This window comes from Ixodes scapularis, unplaced genomic scaffold (genome assembly GCF_016920785.2).
Source record: "Ixodes scapularis isolate PalLabHiFi unplaced genomic scaffold, ASM1692078v2 PGA_scaffold2__306_contigs__length_199485367, whole genome shotgun sequence".
Lineage (NCBI taxonomy): Eukaryota > Metazoa > Arthropoda > Arachnida > Ixodida > Ixodidae > Ixodes > Ixodes scapularis.
Window position 1 is genome coordinate 128015070 of NW_024609857.1, and position 23698 is coordinate 128038767.

The window sequence follows — 23698 nt, forward strand, 5'->3', positions numbered from 1 at the left end:
GCATCTCGTGTCGTTGTCACTCCTAGGTCATGCGTTCTCGTGCGGTGCTCGCTCCGCGATGCATGTACCGTACGCGCACGGTTCACTGTCACTATGCAGTTTGCTACAAAGTGCATGCACAGGTAGCCATCAAGGTAAAGCAATCAATAAACAAGAAACGTGTCGCTGTAAACTGTTTATTCCTATTCGTTTAATCAAGATTATTTGACAATATTTTACTATTTACATGCTGGATATACTTTTATTTATTGAAGAATAATCGACCAAGAACGTATATTGCATTTTCGAATACCCTATTTGGCCCCTACAAATACCAAGAAATGGTTTCTAGTTCACAAGTCAGTATACGTGAGTGTGCTGCGAATAACACTTCCCTATATTCTGTCGCTTCACTCAACATATTGCTATAATGTTCTAACGTTTAGCAGCAGAAGGCTTAGGAGACGTCTTGTTTGCGTCAATCGGGAGACCAGCCGTGGAATTGGCAGGTCTAGGGTTGTCGTACATAATAACGCGTCCCTCCTCGGGCTCCTTAATAGGTGACATCTTGCGGACGTATTCAATTACCACCTCGTTGTCAACAACTCCTGTAAATGCACAAATGTTATTAATAAAATATTTTTGGCATCTTATTCTAGTTTAGCGTCGTCATAATCATAGTTAAATTTGAAACACGCTCTATTATACCATTCCGGAAATGCGCACCGCCTTCCATCGTACTTTGGACGCACTACGGCATTTCATAATAGAGCGCGTGGAAGTGTACCCTCAACAAAGTTCAAAATTTTGCAACTTCAGAACGCAAAGGGAACAGAGCAGTAACAAACCCGGGTGTTCATTGGGTATATGGTGTTTTCGCTCTTTTTTTTTTAACCAACAGTGGTAAGAAAGAAGTAACTGAGCCGCCCCAAGGCTTTACGGAGCGTACAAGTCAGCCCGAGTGCACATCGGAATAGCCCAACAATAAATACCCTGCCCCGCACAGAACAAGTTGGGGTTGGGGAGAGACCTTATGGGATTTTCCGGAAAGATATATTCAGAAACAATTAAAAAGCGGAATGATTTCCAGAATAGTGTATCAATTCCAGAAGGAATAAGAAAATCGCTTCCTGACCGATTCAAAACACCCTAGACTTAGCTTGCCTTCGTAACTCTAAATGTATACTTTCTAAATTAAAAAGAAATTGTTAACAAGTTTACCAGTCCAGTTTAAATATACTGGTTTTTCAAACGGTGCATCTTTTTATTTTCTCAACTTTTTACGAGACACTGTCTGGTGTTTGTTTTTTGTTCACTACTGAGGAAGGGCACCTTTGGAGTGGGTTATTAAATGAATTAGGCAAATAATCGTAAAAGTACACTGCTTAATGTTTTAACAGTATACGAAATAAAACAAAACTGTTTCCGATTTTATAAATTTGTGATACTGTTTCGATAATATCAAGATTTATGTGAAATTCATATTGTTTTTTTATGATTGATGTGTGCAATCAACCAGAAAAGTATGCGTTAGGAAGGCTCAAGAGTAATGAACCGACCTGCACTCTTCCCAGCCCTCTCAGTTACTTAATTTTGAGTTTAGCCGGAAACTCTAAAAATAAGATGTCAAGGTGTTTACTTACCTTCTGTGTCTTGTTTTACGCTGCTGTCGAATGTGAATCCGTCTCCACCGTTCGCAACGTAACTGCTGGTGACAATGCGGTAGGTTTCGTTCAGCATTACAGGCTCATACTTTGGTATCTTTCACTTTGAACACAAAATATCAAGTTTAATTACTCGGCAACCTTTTTCAAGTGAGAAATTAAAAGCCACGCGTATTCCTGCAGAAGAAAAGACGAACGAAAATTTATTAGAAGTGAAACCGGTGAAGCATGATCCGCGTACAATCAAGAGCCATCAACTCGTGTCTTTTCTCGAATAAAAAGTAAATTGAAAAGTCATACGTTCCAGGCTAGCTGAGGTTATTTGTCAAACACCAGAGAAGGCCTGATGAATAATTGGGGATGCCTGTGAATTTTGTGACGTGCTACCGAAATCTCAGCTGCAGATCATGAGTGCGCCTTCTCCGCAATAAGCCGGCGTCAAATTGCGGGAAACTCCGTCGTTTTCTAGAATATATACTATCGCTTCAACAAACCTTTTCTGAAGTTCCAGGTAACTGCTGCTACTCGTGATACCAAATTTTGCAACTTGATTTGTTTTATTTAATATTGTAAGCTGTTTCGTTTAAACTATGTAATACGCTTAAAGAAATGCTCTACTGTCCTTTCTCTATTTTAAGCCCCTTTCGAAAGGTTCTCAGTTTTTCCTGTTAAAACTGAAGATGGAAAACACTATGATCAGCTAAAAGCATGCATCGAAAGTGATACAATTATCAGTAATAAAATTCAGCCAATAAACACAGCAATAGTTTGCAATTACGGCGAACTAGGAAGTAGCGCTTTAGTCGTTCCTTTATGAAAGAGACCCTTCAGCCTTGCTAATTTTTCTTGAGATAAATATCAGCAAAACCATATTACCCAGGTTTGAAGGCCGTTATTAGTGTGCTATAAATAAAAGAAATATAAGAACTCCTCGTTCTTATATTTAAAAATTCGTTTCAGAGAATATATTTCGTACTTGTCACAATGCTTTGATAAAGTTTGCGAATCTTTTAGCATTCGCGTTTTTAACAGTTTGGTGCACCTTCTGAATTTGTGCATTGTGGAAAGCTGCACAGTAACAACTTTGAGATATAACGCAATTATCGAATGAATTTTAGCATTCTTTTTGCAAAAACAGGCTTTGTGGCATATCAGATTACAATAGGTTATACCGCAGTTTATAGCACGACACGCCCTAGTATGCTTTATTAAACGCATCGCGTTTAACCGCCCATGCTACGTCGTGCATGCGTTAGTCCCACGTAATTTGTTTACCATGTAAATGTGTCAAAAAATCTGCGGTCGTTAGACTATCACTGCGTTATCTTCGGATGTTTGAATAGGTTCATTAAGAAAAAGCACATTCGCGGAAATGATGCGATTAGTATGATATGCTGCCGCATATACTTCTTGAGTATTTTTTCGTCTCTGCTGCACACCTTCAACTCGGATCTCTGTTTACAACGTCAGTGCTTTCCGAGTACCGATCGCGAGGTCTTTGTGCCGATTCAAAACCCCAGGTATGGTGGGACCACTTCGCCGGCATCAAGCTGACCGAATCCCGCCCGGTGCCGATACTCCGATTGGAATTTCACCTCAAGGTATGCTATGATTTTGTGATATATGAAGGCGGCTTGAATGAGTTTCATGCCACGTACAGTTCAAAGCGGAGGTACGAAATGCTCAGAGCTTAGGAGCATACCTCTCAAGCTACATTGAACTGCTCACATGTCAATTCGTTGCAAAAGATCAAGGGAATCTCCCCACTTTTGTTTTTATTAAGGTGGTGTGATGACCTGTGATAAAACAAATCGGCTCGGCCCGCCAAGTGCCCAGTCAAGTGTAGACAATATCTCCCGGTACCCAAAACGTTGCCTACCCTGAGTATGAACCCATCAGTAATGCAAGTAGCGTCGTCGTCGGCGCATAAGGTTGAAGATGGAGGCGCCCTTGCTAAAAATGTCTGTAGTGGGGAGAGTAAGGCGTACAAGTTCGTCTGTATTTTTAACACTTTGTATGTTTGTTTACCTTCAAACTGCATTTATAAGTTCTGGTATCCTTTTGATCAAGTGATTACGGCGCTTGACTGACCGCAGGCGCGCGCTTTCCACACATTATTTCTGTACCCATTGATTGGCGTGCCATTCTTTAATTAAGTTAACCCTTTGCGGTCATGTGTCGGGCCAAGACCGACATCGGAGAAACGCGCTTCCGGTCAAAAGTCGGGCGTCGCCCGACACGCGTTCCCGCGTCCTTTTAAACATGCTCCTTCGCTCTTTTTGCTGGATTGGTGGCGCCATTTCTTGCAAGACACTTCAATCACATCACTCTTGAAAGGGTTCGAGTTTTGTCTCATAGAGGGCAGGACTAGTCATAAAAAAAAGTGTTCTAGTCATAAGAAAAAGACATGTTTTATGTCGTATGTTCTTTTGCGCAACAGAGGAGCGAGCAAATTTCAATTTCGCTGGCAAGAAGGCCACGTTCCAGCCACGCTCGTTTTATGTAACTTTCTGCGTGATGGAATTGAAAGTGGCGGCGATTTCAGGGAAGAGGACGACTATATCCCTCCATCAGATGATGGAGAGGCGACCTCTGTGACTTGAGTGAAAGTAGTGATGAATATGAAACGACTGCGCAAGACAGGGGCCGTGAGGCCTCTCCGCCACAGACATTGTTCCCGAGTTCGTAGACTAACAATCTCCCGGACTTCCCTGTCCTTACGTTCGGTGTGAGACGTTACCTTTGTTCGCCGAAATAATTTTACTTTTCCGGGGCCCATGCGTCCAAAATAGTTCCTAACCGGAATGACCATTAAGTTGGTCAGAGTGTCTGACCAACTTAATGCTCTGCCATCAAAGTTTGGTTAAAAAATTTGTAGTGGGTGCTACGTGGTCAAGAAATTTCACTTTGGTACACGGCGTCAAATCGAAACTAAGCGAGAAAGAGCGCCGGTAAAGTTTTCGCTCTGCCCTTTCGGGCATGCAATTTGTTATTATCGCGGCCGGCTCCACTCGCCTAGTCGAAGCTGGCTGCGATAACGACGATCCACGGGGGCCGGAAGGGCGGAGCGATTACTTTACCGGCGCTCTTTCTCGTTTAGTTTCGGTTTGACGCCTTGTACCAAAGTGACATTTCTTGACCTCGTAACACCTACTACAAATTTTTTAACCAAACTTCGATGGCAGGGCTAAACCATATTGAGGTCGAGCTTCAATTCTCTGAATACATTATGTGCCCTAAAGTAAAAATTTAAGAAGTTAGTTAAAACATTTTAGTTAATTAGCTAACTAATTACCTAATTTGACCCCTTTTTCTAGTGGCCGCCATGGCCATTAACACTTCCCCAGGGCTTAAATTACTTTATCTCACGTTTCCTTTTTTTGAAAATTTGTTGCAGCTAAAAAAAAAAAACACCCTGTAGATTAAGAGGTTGGTGAGATATTCTCCAATCAGCTTTTCTCTTCCGCCTCGGGCTGGCATTCCATCCTTTAGGAACATATTGGGTTACTGATTACTCGCAGCGTACATAATATTTGCTGAAGAAATCTATACATGTTTTCTACGTTCTTGAAGTGTTCAATTTCACATTTGAACCAAGCCTAATTTTTTCAGCAATGCGCGCATTTGGTATCTGTAGTTCACGAAACTCAATTCTCCAGCTGCTACTTCCTTCAAAGGAAGCTGTAGATGGTTTCCTCCGCAGATAAGATAAATAGGTTCTCGCTGTTCATTGGAAAGTGATTATGTTTACACATTCGAATGTTTATGGGGCTTTATCCATAAAGGTCACTATACTTCGTTTCATATCAATAGACCCCTTTCGAAAATCACGGGTCGATTATTAGAAGGTCCGAACCAATGCAGAATGGCGGAAGACCTGACGTCGTGGAAACTGCAGGTCATTCCATAAGATAGCGAACGTCGAGGCGCTGCAAACACTAGGAGCCGACGAGACAATTAATCAGCGTCGAAAGTGCGACGTGAATGTGGTTATCACCTTTTTTTCTGGTCGTATATTTTGCATTTAAGACAACCAAACGCACAAAGTGTGCCATAGACGTTGCGGATTTAGTCCGCCATTGTGCACGAATTCCACAGCTGCTAGCATGGAGCAGTCTTTCGAAAGGAGTCTTTTCAGAGCACAGCAGGCTCTACGAGGCGATGGGACATAAAATCCCTAGATAAGAATTTACCACAAGTGGCGACATTATTTGAAGTGCCGACTGCGTGACGGTGCTGGTTTTAGGAAGCGCATGGCGGCGCATAGCAGAAACCTGAACGGAACGACGCCATTTTGTTCCCAGTGGAATGTGCTTTGTCATTTGTATTGGCAGCGTCATGGCGGGTCATGGTGTTCGTCGTCTTTCTGCACGTGTTCCATTATTATGTGAACTAGTAACGTGTACATGTATACACTAAGAAGTCTTGCGCACACTCAAAATGTCCGCGGAAGAAATCTTCGTTTAATTGTTTTTCGTAAAAAAACTAGCATCGCCTAACTTCAATATATATGTAGCCCTAGGGGTTCGAACCAAATGCCGAAGTTTCGGAGCTTGGTGTTATTGGGTTCAAAAGTTGTAAGAGAGTTTAAAAAAATTGGCGGCGAACTTTTTGTTTTTGAAGTCCTATGGAGCATGAACTGCAGTACTTGAGGTGCGACCGTTTAATATTATTTAGAAAACATCAAATCCTCCTTTCGTGGGTAAAGCATATTTGCTTTTATCAATTTCTACGCTACGCTGAGCGGAGTAACTGGTTGAATAGGTCACATGGTGTCAAATTCCCCGCTAAACATGGGGGAAAAACTAAAATCTTGTGAAGGTCACGTGAGGCAAATTTTCCTGCAAGATCTAGTAGGGAAGTTCTGTTGATGCACAGTGCAGACTAAACTTACACGGAACACAAGAACCGTGGCTTTTCTCATGGGAGCGCTATCCCGACGGCTGCCGGATAACGGTTTTGTAACGCAACGCAAAAACAACAGCAACAACAAAAACCGAAGCGTTAGGTTAAAAAGGCGTTGTTCAGCTTTATCCAGGATAGCGTAGCCATGGAAAAAGATAGTTCGCGTGTTCAGTTTAAGTTTGGAGAGCACTGTACCTGCCACGTGTAGTCAAGTTACGTGACGTCGATTTCCCCACTAAATTCAGCGGGAAAGCTGAGGTGTTTAGTTCACGTGACATCGATTTCCCCGGTCCAATTTAGCGGAGAAACTAAGTTGGTGCGTAGGTTACGTGAGATCAGGTCACGTGACGTCAAAGGTTCCGCTAAATTTAACGGGGAAGCTAAATTGCTTTATCCGTAATTTTACGTCAGGCCACGTGACATCGAATTTCCCGCAAATTTTAAGGGAGAAAGTGAATTGCTGTTACGTCACGTGGCGTCAGATCAGGTGACATCAATTGACGACATGTGACCTAAAAACCAGTTTAGTTTCCCGCTAAATTAAGAGGAAAATGCACGGACGGACGAACGCACATTATTTTTGGGGTTGTAAGGTTCCGTTACAAAATGTTTCAGGCTTTAGAACCTCCAAGGAGGAAATCGCAACCGACCAAGCTCACGAACGCCTTTAAGATGAATGGTGTTGACTACCGGAAACTGGCCCCATCTATTGTATTTAATGTTTCTGAAAATCGCTTCTAACCTTTGAACGAGGTTACTGCAAGCACTGGAACTTTTGGCATCTAGTAAGACCTCATGGCCTTAGATTTGGAAGAAGAATAAGCATTCAGTGATGAGTAGCTTGTTTTTGTGGTAAAAAGACACGTACATTTTAGTTCTCTAACAGCCTGGACTCTCGCGCAAAGCTTCACTACTATGTGCGAAAGAAGCTCGCAAAATAACAAACATTAAATGCATTTATACCTAAAAAAAAGTCGTCGCCGTGACACTGAGCATACGTCATCCGCAATGTCATACCGCAAACGGTTTTTTTGTTTGTTTAACCATAAATTTTTTTCGCAATTCCCCCAGCACCTTGCGTAGATTCCCGCGAATGGCTCTCTAATTATCTTTACGGGACAGCCGACCCATTCGAGCTCGCATAGTTTAGTTAATAATTCGCGAATTGCACTTTTATCATGTGTGCTTGTCCGTGCTTTTATGTGTTAGAGACTTCGACAGCGCTCTGGCTTAGGCTGAAACAAACTAGTATGAAACAAAAAATTTGGAAAACAGGCAATATTTAACGTGATCTTTCTTGGTGGGGAATGTATGGAGGAGGTTATACCTGACACCTGAAGAAACGCCCCTTCAGGGTCCCCGAACCAGGTGAACTTTGAGGCGCCGTGCTCAAACATCTTCGTTAATTGAAGGCCGGTCATGGTGAGTACGTACAGAGTGCTTTCGTAGGGCATCATGGACATCATGTTTTCCCTCAGAATGACACCTGTATGAAATACATGGTTATATAATGACAAAATTTGCGCTATATCATGCGACACAGCAAGAGCAAGGGCATGCATAAAGCATGCTTTTACGGTGGCTTCAATGCTTGCATTTTTTAGCAAATATAGACGCGGCGGTATTTGTTATCATTATTTTAACGGCTCGCAGTTGATGTTTAACTTGAAACAAACACTTTATTTGACACATCAAGAAAGGTAAATCAGGTAAGTCCAAAACCCAGTACTTTGAATGAGAGTAACTCCTGAACAGCATTTAACAGGCAGGCACACATTTATACCGCGGAATCACGCCTCATAAAGTATAACTAATTTCTGATTTTGTTAATGTGTAAGATATACACGCGAATTACGACGTTGCAAGAGGGAACAGCATGTTGTATCAGATCGAGATACGATTATTGGCATGCTGCAGCGCTTTGTCTCCCTATCTTTTTTTTTTTTTTTTTAATGAGACGGCACATTTTTTGCCAGCCCACGCTTCCCCTTTCCAGGGAATTTTCATCTGGGTCAGGAAACGATATGTCCTCTCCTCCTCCCCTTATCTCGCACATGCGCTGGTCGGGGGTCGCTCCGCGCGCACGTCAACGAACCATGGGTTTCGTGATTCGCAGTGGTCCCGGTGAATGTGCGCGTACCGCATTGGCCAAGCTCACTGAAAATGCTCCGGTCATCTTCACGTTGCCTCGTAAGAGAAAGAAGACGACTGAAGGAGGACATCGCTGAACAGAAGCGGCGGCACAATAAAGCTCCCAGCGTGTTTCTCCTCTCATTGAAACGCCAGAAAATAGAGAACAGTGTCTGCCGGAGGCAGAGAAGTAAGGCGGGCTCGTTCAACACCTCCTAGATAACAAGGCTGTAGTACTGGAATATTGGAGTCACTCTCAAAGAGCCCAACGCAGGGCAGAGTTTGAACACGACTGCTACGTCAGCTTTTGGCCGGGACTGATTGAAGAGAAACTCTGCTTGTTAAGTTTTGATTTTTTCCTAGCGATTCGAAGGAGTAAAATGTGTTAATTTTTTTCTATCATTCCACGATGCTGAGTTGTTTTGTTCTCACTAAGATCTAGCGTAAATATTCTCTCTCTCTCTCTCTCTATATATATATATATACATGTATGTATATATTTGTTTTATTTTAATGGCGCATAGGTATTATACATGCATACCTATGTTGTTTTTGAATGATCGAATGTTGTCGATTACTTTGCTGTTTTGTAATATTTTTCTACTCTTGCTGGTGAAAACTTTGTTGTAATGTTCACTACTATCATAGAATTTGATCTGGACTGGTTGTATGTTATACTCAGACAAAAACGAACGACCTAGCATGAGAGCCGCCTTCGTTCGAGGCTAGGGTGCAAATTCTGAAAAATTTTATTTTTATTCTTTCACTAGAATAGAGCAAGCCTTGGAGTTTCACACACACAGACAAAAAGCGTTACGACGAGAAGCGGCAGATTCAACATAATATGGGCGATGTAAAAAAAAAAAAAAAATACCGTTATGAGCAAAGTACATTTTTATTTATAGTTTCAGCTCCTAGCTTTGGCGCCAAGTTTTCACCTTATTTTACGAGTCATTCTGTTTATGTGTTCCCACGCGTAAGTGCATTTTAATTTGAACAGATACATATTTTGCAGTGCCGTCGTCTGTCCTAATCGGACATATCGACAAATTAAAAAAAAGTAGAGAATACAGAATTGTAGTCTGAGCGGAAAGGTTATTGATATGCTCGACCTTTGCAGTTTGCGAAGTTGACACGAAAAAGAAAAGTGATATTAAGCTCCAGATAAACTGTTTTGCAGTGCACGACTCTTACTTTCTCATTTTTCTATTCCTTGTTTCCATTGTCTCCTTTCTTGAATCATTAAAAAATGATCCTAGCCCCCTCCTCCCCCTACCCCCCCCCCCCCAAAAAAAAAAAGAAAGAAAAATATTAATAATAATTGTATTCACAGAATTTTCTGTTCTGATCATCAACATTTTTTACAAATACTCACAGCCTTCATGTGTGACGTATCTTACCTTGTTCAACGGTGGTCTTGGCGATACCACTGTTTACAACAGCGGCATTAACGTCGGACCAGTCATCTGTGTTATTGGTGCTATTTCGGTCGGCATAAAAGGCGAGGAAGGCATCGCTGATGAGACTGACCGTGTTGCACTCCTTGATGCGACACACTTTATCGCTGGCTTCGAGCTTAACCTTGGTGAGGCCGATATACTCTTTGCTTGCATTCTCAACTGCTTCCTTATATGGCTCCAACATGCCAACAATATCTGGGTCTGGTGAAAAAAAAATTAACGTGTCGTGAAGATGCATGAAACAAGCCCATACTATTATAAGTCCACAACTGCCTTCAATGTAAAATTGTATATTAAAATCTAAATGTACGCCATTCCTTATCTTTTTGTCAACTAAAAGCAGGGATGGGCAGTATTTCAAATACTTTGTGTATTTTGCATTTCTATTTAATTAGAAATTGGGTAATGTATTTGATGTGTGTATTTAAATACTAAAACGTGGGTATTTCAAATACAAGAGTAATTAAATGCAAGTTTTGGGCGAAAATACATTTTGTTTTTATGCATGTGGTTGTAAGATATAGACTCCATCCTTTATTCGGCCATGGGTCTTTTATCTTTTTCTCCTCCGGCTTTATTTTAAAGGCACTGTCTAAAGCAGGAAGAAAACTACGTTCTGCACCGAATGCAGTGCCTCTCAATCAAGCAGAAGCGTTAAGTGACTTTGTGATTACGGTGCTAGTCCAGGGCAAGAATTGTGACGAAATCGACGTTCACAGGCAGACTGGCTAAATAAGTGCCTGTGACAACTTGGGATGCTTTCCAGCCTGATTTCCATCCATATTTTTGCCTAGAACATCCTAAATGCGCGGGTCGTCAGATTTTCGTAACTGGTGCGAGTTGCAACAATAAAAAATTCTCTAGCTAGTGCTGCGCGTCTTGGTCGTCTCGGTTCTTTGTTGGTCTATACAAAAATGTAATCAACAAAAAAAGCTGCTCGAAGCTCTGTACCTTTTTCACTTATCACGTCCAAGCTGATTACATTTTTGTAATTCTATTTCTATTAAGTTACTAGAGCCTTGCACACCAACTCCCGAGTGTGCAATGCAAAATTAAAATCAGATACCCAGAAACGCGTTACAGGTACCCTGAAGTCGCTGACGCAAATGCTCAGGAATGTATTTGGAAAAGTATTTGGAGGAGACCAAATACATTTGGTTGTATTTGTATCTTGTACTTAAATGCTTTTTTGGAAATGTAATTAGATTTGTAATTAAATACATTCTTGACGAACTATTTTGTATTTGTATTTTGATACATATTTGCATCTATTTTGCCCATCCCTGACTAAAAGTTTGCTTAGCATAAAATAGCAACATGCACTTAACTGACGCAGGGCAAGGCAAAAATCAGTCAGGAAAAAAGAAGGGTTAATAGTGAATAGCGGAAATGATTTTATGATATGCATTACTTTTTTTTTTTAATTTTAACTTTGGAGGAAAGTAAACAATTTGGAATTTCAGAATCATAAGTGTATACTATCTGAATGCAATACAAGATTTTGAATTTATGAGTAAACAATTTACAATAGCTATTATAGAGATTAGTTCGTAATATTGTTCTGCATCCGGCGTCATTTTCGCCCGATATTGACCCGACTACTTTCGCTGTGCTAAGTAGCACGATAAAATATGAGCACGATTAAAACGTTATGAACAGAACATAGTTTTATAATTATTTATAGAATTATTATTACTTTTTTTACCTAAATCGCTATGTTAAATAGAGTATTGAACTAGTTGATTTAGTGTGTAGCGTGTTCATTTAGTAAAAAATCAACAAATATATTCGATACCTGTAAGGCGCCTTGCGGAACAAGTTATATTTTCATTTATCGTTACCGCGTGGCCAGAGCCCAAAGACTATAATATATTGTTTAAGCGTCTGCTATAAATTAAAAAAAAACACAAAGAAATATTAATTATACACGTAGTCTCTTCCTTTTGCAAATAAAATAATTTAGTTGCTCTACAAGAAAAAAAAACTGAACCCCTGCAACTCGGCTAAACTCTGGAAAGGAGTGCCTCCGTTGGGAACAAATCCCGCTGCATCTGATATGTTCTGTCGCCTTGTCCCTATTTTCATTTCCTCCGGGTCTCAGCGTTCAGATTATGAGGTTTCCGAACCAGCTCGCCTGCACACTTTCGCTTCGAGTAATTTAAGTTTTTTGCCTTCCCAGCCGAAATAAACCTCTATGAGCGAGACTGTTTTATCTACTGCCCAGTTGATTTCCCTGCTTTTTGTGCTAATGTAAAATAGAGTATAAATGAAGGGTTATGTCCCTAGGTGAATGGCAAAACAGTGCACGTCACGCTCTGCTCCTCGCCGCATTTGATGGTGAAAAATTAACACACATTAGGAATACCTAGGTTCCTAGAGTTAAATTTGTTTATAGCTTATTACGTCCCGCCTGCTTGCAGGGTAAGTAGAACATTTTAATTGTCGGCTTTTTAATTTACAGTAGATCTTTTTTGTGATGTTAATAACTGTACGTTTTTCTAGACTTTAGTTAAGGCACTATGATGCTGTAACCGTGCCAGATGACTAAGGAACAGCAGGAAGGCTTTAGAGTCTCTCGTTTACTCATTTTTATTCGGACTGCATTTTACCTGAAGCCAAGTTAAAATTTGCATCGCGTCGCCAATCCATGCCACCGCCAGCCAAGCTTAGCTGTAGAACGTCCAAAAAAGTATAGGCCGGGGCTCCTCTATAGGTCAATAGTGCACGTTTTTTTTTTTTTCTTGGCGTTGCTGGCAGGTTTGCTTATACATCGCTAATGCATTCTTCATACTGAACGTTCGTGCTGTAAATAAAAATCTCCCAGTTTATTCCAACTGAACGCGGAAAAACAGCCAATGAGAAAACACGGGTTTGGCATGTTTACGGGCACATCTAGCCAGACACGTGCGGCAGATAAACCTGTAGCAGCGCCAATTCGAAAGACCTGTGAATCTAATATATTACTCCATTCCAGTATTGCCTGAGAGATTAAAAGGGGAGAACAAGGTATACACCAGTGATGGCTTCTATAAACAAAAAAAAAAAAAGATAAACGCAGCGTGCGCTTTACAGCCTGCTTCCCAAGATAGTTTATATTTTATCTGTATTAGTCTTCTGACGTCATATTTTTTGTGGCCGATGTTTAGTTCATTTTAATGTGTGAACGCGGCGAGCAAGTTCTTCTTTTTGCACAGAGACTACAGTGGCGTCACAATGCTGACCTCTGATTGTAGTATACAGGGAACTGGTACATATACAGGAATTTGACTGGTCCCTACGCAGCTCCAGCCTGTTCCGCTAGTCGTGGCAATGGCCGCCTCGTTTCTTTTAAGGCTGTCGGAAATCCACCCGGGTCTTCACGAGCGAAGACTCACCTTCAAGTAGCGGAAGCAAATAGTTTAAGGCAATGTTGTTTTCGTTGACTAACATGAAACAGGCGTGCCACAACGAACAAAGAAATCACGGCCGAGAGGTTGTTTGCTATGTTCACTGACATCTTAATATACGCCGGACGTTGCTTATTGTCTTTACGCCTATTGCTTCATACGTGGACCTTCGGTCATCTTACCGTCTAATCTCGCGATTTGATTGGCTGTGGACGGACATTATGAAATTTGGGACTCGCCACATCCTGCGTCTATATATTAAGCTGCTAGTGACTTAGGCACCCAAGGCCTTCTGGATTATTGGCACGCATAGCTCTCCTCGGGATACTTGATGCTTAATTAGACACATTAACACCTTACGAATGTCGGATTCTTTTAACAAAGACTTTCAATGGTCAGTTGACAAAAGTGTTTCACCGCAAAAAAAAAAAAAAAAAAAACACAAAAACTACACGTCCTGAATTCAGTCTCCTCTCGACTAGACACAAAATTTTCAGAGCCTGCCGTCATCTCGTTTAAAAGTTATAAGCGACTTTTAAATGAATTCAGTCGGAAACTGAGTGCCAACTTTGCCCGCGAATGCATGGAGCTGAATGACGTCAGCTACTGGGAACAACTTGTTCGCCCTATTACACCTGGTTCTCATAGAGTCATGGAGTTCTCCCATGGGAGCGCATTGTGCACCATGCAAACTAACGCTTTTGAGGCAATTTAGACGGCCCGCAAAAATTGTGTTTTTCACGGTATCGCGCTGCAATTTACTACAGACGTGCAAGCAGGTGATGGACGTTTACAGTACAGGTAAAAAATAAACCAATGTACTTACCTCGTTCAAAAAATATAAAAAAAACTGTTCTGGGTAATTTACTCCGCCACTTTGCAGACGATGCACGCGTAGAGAGAAGTGCTGCTGCCAGATGGCGTATGCCACGTCGAGGGAGTGCCGGTCGATTCGGGTTGATAGCAGACGAGCTCGAGAAAGATCCCAAATAGACCTTATTCAGATTCGCCCGCCATCTGTCGTACGTGGCGCAGACCTTCCTTCCGACGCCATCTTTGAGGCGACTGGCAAAGCGCTGTGGCTGTTTGCAGCGTGTGAAAGCGACGCGCAGTGTCCGCACGACTGCTCTGTTGTTCCGCTACGTTATTCAACGAGGAAATAAAATGAAAAACAACCGATGTAAAGATTCGGATCGTATTGTTTTCTTTTCAAGTTAAAGGTATTATAGCCAACGTTTAAATAGCCGTAGCGCTTTCCTGTACTATTCATGCTCCTAAAAAAAGCACCCGCGCGTTAGTGATGTCTGCGTTTACGGGGCTCGTAATCCTTTCTTAATATATGACACTTTCTACAATGGCATCAAGGGCTCATGATATTTGTATGTAAAAGCAGCGACCATCTATTATTGTATGTGATTTTTTGGAAGCTTGCATGTTGGCTAGCATCGTAGCTTCGCTCGTGCAGAGCAAAGGCGAGGTCCAGTCACCATCTCTCAGATAGTGAAGAAAAATATAAAACGCAGGCGAGCGGGTGAATGACATCCATAGTACCCCTGAAACGTAGGAACAATAAAAGAACTACGCTAAAGATCTACACTAGCATACTCACACAAGCGTATGCGAGGCACACAAGCGTAGAAGGAAATGACCGGCGTGTCGCCGCGGTGCAAGTACGCAAAATATACGTAATAAAAACAGCAATAGCAACAACACTATTCTACGAAAAGTCGGAACATTTTCCTTTTATAATCATAATAATTGTACTAACAAATAAATTATATACTTGTGCATATATAATTCGTTGTTCTGTCCGTTTCTTTATTGTTCCTACGTCTCAGGGTTACTATGAATATAACTCAGATGCACCGTTTTACGCTTGTTTTTTTTTCTTCTCACTCAAGGAGGTCTTTTACGCCCGATTGAAGGCATGATACAAAGTGCAGAAGAGCACATGCGACGTAACAACTTCGTTTCGCACATGAATAATAAAGAGAACGGTGCTAAAAAGCAAAGGTGAACGCTTGCTTACTTTACTCTGCATTATTATCACGCGACTCTAACATTTCGAGAAACATTTTCGAGTTGTAGACAAACGCATAAAAGCGGGCTCTTCACTGCTAACCTGGACCTGCAGCGAGTCGCGCTTTCTCGCTTCCCAACAGATCGGGTTCGTGCTGCGGGAGAAGCTCTTTTATTTGTAGCTAATCCTGCAATCAACCACTTCTATGAGCACCGGTCATATCCTATTGCGAGTAAGCTTGAAAGTCAACTCTATGTGACCGCGCTACCAGGAGGAGCACATTAAAATGTCGCTGACATTTATTAATGCATTTTCTCCAAAGGGGCCGAAGAGTATACATGCCCAAGATTTGAATTTATTTGTTAGTATTATTATTATGATTATAAAAAGAATGTTCCGGCTTCCCGTAAAAGAGTTTTTTTTAACACGTTAAAGTCAAATTTGGGGGTTTTACGTGCCAAACCAACGACGGGCATATGGCACGCCCCAGCGGAGGACTGAGGAATAATTTTGACCACCTGGGGATCTTTTGACGTGGAGCCGAAAGCTCGGTTACACGGCGCCTTCTCCACAATAAGCTTCCGTCAGATTGCGGGCACCTCGGCCGGGATTCGAACACGCCACATAGTGATTTAACACGTCATATTCTGCGCATACCTGCACCGCGGCGACACGCCGGTCATTTCCTTTCACGCTTTTGTGCCTCGCATATGCTTGTGTGATGCTAGTGTAGATCTTCAGCGCAGTTTTTATTTTTTAGCTGCAATAAAAATACTACTATCGTAAATTCGTGCTGCATCACAGGCACTCCTTATAATGATGTTCTGAGCTACCATTCGGTGATCTCTCCAAGGAATGGAATAAAAATATATGTAATAAATTTAATTTGTGTTTTCTTTTTGTGTGTGTGTGTGTGGAATCATATCTGCAAAATTTCTAAGGTTAAGACAACGGGGAATCAAGATCTAATGTTCATAGCCCCCATCGTAGAACTCTGCATTTCGGGTCTGCACACGCCGGGCCAAGGCGCCCTCGGTGAAGAACTGCTCGCATTCCTTAGACTCGCAGCCGCGAATGCCAAATAAAAACAAAATGTCACAATGGGGCTGACGGCCTGCTAAATATATCATACAAATCGTCCTAGTGCGAACAGTCATAATCAGCTGACCAGGCAAGTTAACGCACGATTCTAAAGCAAGTGCGTGAGTCGGCCTGCTCTGGTGCTAGAATAAAGCTAATTTCTCTAAAAAAGAGATTCTTAGTGAAACCACTGAAAAAAACTTGCGCTTAATATTCGTAACTTATTCTTGAACGGCTGACACCAACAATATATATTAAAAAACAAGAACATACACGAACGCTGCTCAGGGAGAGGGGTTTGTACTGCGGCGGCAACGGGGACGGTGGAGAAGCCTCAAAGATGGCGCCGAGCCTCTGATAGTACCCGTGGCCGCCGAGAGATGGCGCTAATAATGAATAAGGTCTATTGGCCGCCGTTCTCTTCACGCGGCGTGCGCCATCAGTCGGCGGCACTTCTATCTAAGCCCGCGCCGTCTGCAAAGTGGCGGCGTAAATTGCCCTTGATAGGTTTTAGAGCGCAGCTCTTAGGCGCCCGTTTCCGGCTTGAGCGGTGTCGGCGTCGCCGTCGGCGTAACCGCGCGGTATATTAAGGGACATTTCCCATGATGCAACGGGCGGGGAGGAGGAGGGGAAGGAGTAGGTCACGTGACCCCCGTGAGATCACGTGACCCCCAAAAGGTCACATGACCCCGGTGACGTCACGTGACCCCTGTGAGGTCACGTGACCCCGGTGGCGTCACGTAACCCCGTGAAGTCACGTAACCCTGTGAGGTCACGGGACCCCGGTGACGTCACGTGACCCTCGTGACCTCACGGTTACGCCAACGGCGACTCCGACGCCGCTCGGAGGGAGGAGTGGCAGGCAGGATGGGGAGGAGGGAGGAGGGGTATACGCTCCCCTCAGTACCCTTCCCTCCTCCTCCTCAAGAGCTGCTCTCTAATTCGGCATTACAGGTAAACGGCTTTCTATTTTTTATTTTTTATTTCGAACGAGTTAACTTCATTTCTTGATTTTATCAAAGTAGCGTCCGCCACCTGTTTGCACCACTGTAGTAAAATGCAAAGCAATTTTTCGAAAAACCGATTTTTGCCGGCCGTTTGAAGTGCCTCAGAAACGTTAGTTTGCATGCTGTATAGCTTCCGCTTGATTAGAAGAGACAACCATCAAGCCTCTCGGTTGGTTCACGCCGAAAAAAAAAAAAAAAAAGTAGAGAAACTACGATTGTGGGCGATAGAGTGCTTTTGGAGGATTGCGTACGGCTGCAAGGTTAGAGACGTGTTGGCAACGAACTTAAAGTAGCCCATATTTAATTCCGCATACTGAGGATGCCTCATTGTTTGCCTGCTCGTGACCATGCCCTGCAACGTCTGCCTTCTAATCCGATGGCAGATGGCCAACGGCAGGGCTTTTGTTTCGGTGTACCGGGTTAGATAATCGGTGGCTACTATTATCCAGCGAATTCCTGACGTCGACGGTAGAAAAGGACCAAGTAAATTCATTTTGATCCGCTGGAAAGATGTGGTCGGGGGAAGCAATCGGCTGCAGGAGACTTGCCGGCTTCGTCGGGGGTTTCTTGTGGCGCTGACACTCGTGACATGATGATGTGTAGAGGTGAACGGTCTTCGGGAGCTTGGGACAGTAATACCTCTCGCAAAGTCGGGCCAGAGTACGTATATAAACAAGGTGTCCAAACGTCGGGTCGTCATGGAAGGCATGAAAAATCTCCTCTCCAAGGTCAGTAGAGATTAGCAGCAGCCATGGCGAGTTGTTGTCTGCGAAGTTCACGTTGTATAAAGTACACCTTGTCGAATGACGAAGGTCTTCAGTGCTCTCGAGAAGACACAGGGAATAGTACTTCCTCCCCCTTCAAAATGCTCGATTAGCGCGCGCAGCTCAGGATCGTCTCGTTGACGTCGATCCATGCGGTCGGTGTTCATTGCGCCAAGGAAGCACTCGTCGTCATCGTCGTCGGTGCTGCCGAGAGGTGTCTTGACAAAGCCTTTGGATTGGCAGTCGGCATCGCAATGCCTGCGGCCTGACTTGTAGACCACAATCATGTTGAACTTTTGTGGTCAGAGACTCCATCGAGCGAAACATTCCGAAGGGTCCGGACGCCTCACGGAAATGAGTGGGTCTGCCAGATTCATCGCCACTGCTGTCACTGTGTCCTTACTTTTAATTCATAATAAGAAAACATTCTCTTTCAAATGCACTGATTGGTACATGCAAAAATAATCGTGTTTATCACAAGTAACAAGAACCGACCGGAAATTGTTTCAAGGATTGTCGCTCTATCCTTGTATTAACGAAATCTAGAATCTATTTATATAGCTCTTCAAACCTTGACACCTTCGTTCTCCTTGGGATTATGCATGCAACATCACAACACTACCACCATTGTTTACTTTGTTTGGCGCGGATCCACCCACTGTAAGATTACAAATCTTTCTCTACTGCATCTGGCCAGGGTCACTCGTTATAAAACAGGGCTGCGTCTACGAGGTTGGGCAATCTAAAAGATTGACCCTGCAAGAGCCTCCGCAAATGTATTTTGTAAATTCAGCATACAAGTAAATAGCAAGTTTTACCTTCCTTAGTCGTGTTATCCAGTAGTATGGGGTTGCCAGACCAATTTTTCAGGGATCCATTGTTGTGGAATTCCAGTTCCAAATGCCCCAGATACTTTCCAGCCCAGTAATCTTGAACGACAAGACCAAGCTTATTCTTTTTCTTAACGATTGTCGGATAATCTCCTTCTACGTTGTCCTCGGGTCTGGGTGGTTTTCCTGTAACAAAGTTTTGTGACTGGTGTTCCCGTTAAATCGCCAAATCTAGTGACGCACGAGATAGCATTAAATTGAGGTTGAGCAAAATAAATACGCGAAAAAAAGAAACCAGTACGGGATGCGCCGAAATGTTGCTACGTGTGTTTTTAATTTTATAAATAGATATCCGGGAAATTTGTTTTTATTTTTATTTTTTTGTTACTGGTTTAAGCAGTAAGAACGCATCAGTCACCGAATACTGTACCACTACAAGAAACAATATTTAATATTCAGGAGCAAGAGTATTTGAGAGTAAACGTGGAAACCAATTTTTATGGTGTGTAGCACTAATTAAAGATCCATGTTATATTTTAGAATGCCGTGAATACATAAATTTTTCGTCTCCCAGGAAATTACGGGGAAAATGGTTTCACTACCCTGATATCGTGAATAAGGTATTAGGTGTCAAACTAGCTGTCAATTTCTCAAAATATCCTATATTTTACTATTTGCAGTGCCATACATTAAGGCCATCGGCTTTCGGTGCAAGTTACAAACCGCCCTTGAACATAAGAAACCAAAATATGAAAACACGTTTTAGTCTGCATAGACTCGAAGTGGGAAAAATAGAATACATCTAAGACACATTTAATTGGGTACCTCCTTTTCCTTTTATTAGTTCGCAAAGTTTATTCGTTTTTGCATGCCGTGCTGTCAGTTTCATTTACTCAAATTCCGTATACCTGTCTTCTTTTATTGAAGAAACAATGTGAATAGGCTTGGTCACAGTAGCCATTAGTTTGACTTACAACTTATTTCTCTAAAGAAAAAAGCGAATAAGTGTAATATGGAGGCTGTAGTAAAATTTAAAAACAAGTAGAACAAGAAAGGACATTAAAATCACTGAATGAAGACCCGATCATATCTTTACGTTTAAGTGCGATGAATTCAGTCGAAGGAAGACACATAGAGAACACTGAGCAAGACATTGGTAAAGTGCCTACCACATACAGTCAACCTCAGCCAAATACGAATGGGAGCTCTATATCCTTACATGCGACTCACCAATATAAATCGTCATGCAATGCAAACATGGTAGCGCCCGGCCCACGCCATCCTGTCTGCATGGCTACTGTTTAATGCGAAAGCATTAACTGGTCCCATGGAGCGAGCCGACGTTATCAGCTTTAAAGCCGCGCCAAACGGCACCTAAACTCCTTTTTCCAAGTAAAGCCGGCTCCCAGCTTTGAAACCACGCGAAATGCCTAGCCAAGCGGCACCTAGTTTCCCCGATCCCAAAGGAGCGGAGTGAATCTGATGGATTTCGGCTTCAGTTCCATTGGCCGGCCCACGTCATAGTTTCAAGAAACGAGGATCCCATTGGTCGCTGCGCGTCAGTTTCAACGACCGCCACCACATGACGCTGCGTGTTCGCGATGCGGCGGCTTCACCGCTCCACGCCCAAGGTCAGCGCGCCGAGGAGAGCTTGCACGCGCGCTCGACCGTCGACGCAAGTACGCCGCAGACGGAATAAGGAATCGGTAGAGCGGCGTACATGCTTTCGCATTAACAACTCATAAGAAGTGCTTAGGTGTACCTCGAGGCTTTTTAGCGTTCACGTTGATTCTGTTAGGTTAGAACATTGAGTTTACACTCAATGTTCTAACCAAACATTGAGTGTAAACAATGTTTGGTTAGAACAACAAGCTTTTGATTGCCGCTCGGTGTTCCTATAAAAAATAGTACGAAAGGAATTATCCTAAAGCTTTTGTAACATTTTGAAAATTTCATTGCTTTTAGCTAAGTTGTGTCTTCATCTTATACATATATATTGTGAAGTGTATTTCGTAAACAATATCTGGTAATATATATGGCCACGGGGTGCTCATTTTATAATTTTATGTGGTGTGTTTAATCCCTTGGTTCAAAAACACAATCACGATTTCACTTTTAATACTGCGACACAAAGTTGTATCAACCACGGGTATTTTAGGCGACCTACCACACTTCGTGACAATATTTTATACCGTGTAAATAAATCAGCTTGAACTTTAGAATTTTACTTAAACACGAAGAAAGGACAAGAAAATGCCATATAGTTATAAATTTCAAGCTGATCTATTTACAGATGTACTAACAAGCTCACCTTTTCACTCGTGTACTTAAACATTTGATTCAGGTAAAATATGTGTTACTGGTAAACAAAGGGATGTCGAGTCGTATGAACACGACGTTATGTGCGTTACTGTAGATTTTCCTTTACTCTAGCGTCAAAATTAAATAACTGAATTTTATATTTTGGCAAATACAGAAGTAAATTGCACGAACGATCGAAGAATCTATATAGTTAATCGTTTCACGGCTTAAATAGTGTGTATGGCCAGAACAACGTGGAAAATATATTCTCAATTTAGCGGTTCAAACCGGTTCGAACTGGTTTGAACCGTTATTTTTTGCTCCCCGGAACTGAACCGGAACCGAACCGAAAGCCGTGAGCCCGAACCGGAACCGAACCGATAAAAATTTCGGTTCGACACTCTGCTCAGTAATATCATCACGAGCTTAACGAGCCCGTCAATTGTTAAAGACGTTCTTCCTTGACCCCTTTGTCAAAGGTCATTCTTCGTCCTCCGTGAAGCTTTGAGGGGTTGTCTGTGCACAAAACAGACGCCACTGGTGAATTGCGATGTTGCTGACACATGGTGGAATGACCGAGAACAGTGACGGCATTCTTCTTTGAGGAGGGCACCCAAAACATTGCAATACGTCATAATTGCTGCCTAAAACTTTGCAGTGATTATGCGGAGAAGTAGCTATTTAAGGCGAGCAAGTGTTCTAAAATGTATATTTGACGCATCGGAACGCAGAGGAGGGTTAACAATCAAAAGTTAACGTACATAACGTCTAGCGAAGGCGGGATGACAAAGCAGCTACGCTCACTCCGTCACTGGTAAAGTTCGGAGGGAAAGAAACGCACGCAGGCGCATTTTCGCGTTATCTATACTGATAATTGATTGGTTGGCTTCAGGCTTCGTTTCGATGCATTAAAGATGCATTTTACAACACTTGCTCGCCGTATTGAGTAGGAATCTGCATTCTGTTTATAGTAAAAATAAAAAGGTTCGTCACTCCCATCTCTCTCTCTCTTTCTGTGTGCGTGCGTGCGTGTGTGCGTGCGTGCGTGTGTGCGTGTGCGTGTGCGTGTGTGCGTGTGCGTGTGTGTGTGTGTGTGTGTGTGCGTGACATCATAGGCGACTAAAGAATCGAAGTGCATTTACGTTGCCGCGTAACGTGAGCCAGAGTAACAGCAGCTCGGCGATTGTATAATTCGCTATCATTGTATTACTGTTGTCTGTGCGTCGCTTCCTGAGCACGATCCCGAGGATTTTAACGCCATTTTCGCTTCGCTCTCGATTCTGCCCCATGCATCACTCGTACAACGTCCATGCCGAGCCTCCTAAGCACGCCGTAACTGAAACTCGCGTTCTTCGGACCTGCAACCGACTTTCCAGAGTGTAGCCACACAATTTGCAAGTTCGTGTGCTCGGATGGTGGTGCACATGCACTGCTTCAAGAGGGGATGGACAAGGACGTCTCTTTCAGACGCTTCCCGGCCTCCAGCATGCGCTCGCTGTCTTTCACTATGCTCTGGCTTCGCGTAGACGCTTGAGGCTCACGAGACGCGGAAGTATTATGGAAGGTAGAAAGAAATAGGATGTATACCGCCTTTGACTTAATGAAACTTGTCTCTCAGTCACTAGAGTGGTTGACTGCTGAGGGAAAGCTTGCTCTCATCCATACGTCCCTGGTTCGAATCCCGTCCAACGGAGGTACGTTTCTGTTTTTTTATCAGCTGATGAGTGACAGCGGAATGAGCAGAAAGTTGCAAGTGGGGAGACTGGGAGTGAACACGCGATTGATAATGTGACCGGTAGTTCTTGTGAAGGACAACGACAAAATCCATCTGAGGGCTTTCCACTAACAGGATTCGCTGTTAAAACGGATTGGCAAACGTTGGTGTTTGTCTCTTTTTTCGAAGATTGGAGCGTTTTAGTAGATCGTTCCTATGGCTCCGATAACGATACCCGATACCCCGCCACCACCTCCGCGCATGCATCGTATCGTTATCGGGTATCGTTATCTGAGATATCACAACGATCTACTAAACTCTCCATCAATGCGCATGCTTCTGATTGTTTTCAACAAGCCGCTATGCAGAACAGTCCAGCTTGTCAGGTAAGCTGTTTCATCTTGTTGGGAGTTTACTTCTCAATCATCCGTTGTACGTTGTAGAAATATTTTATATAT

At 42.8% G+C, this 23698-nt stretch overlaps 1 pseudogene; it reads right to left on the reverse strand.

Moving 5' to 3' along the window:
* Positions 1-414: 414 nt before the first annotated feature.
* The window catches only part of LOC8028810, a 62424-nt pseudogene continuing 39140 nt past the window's right edge, over positions 415-23698 (reverse strand).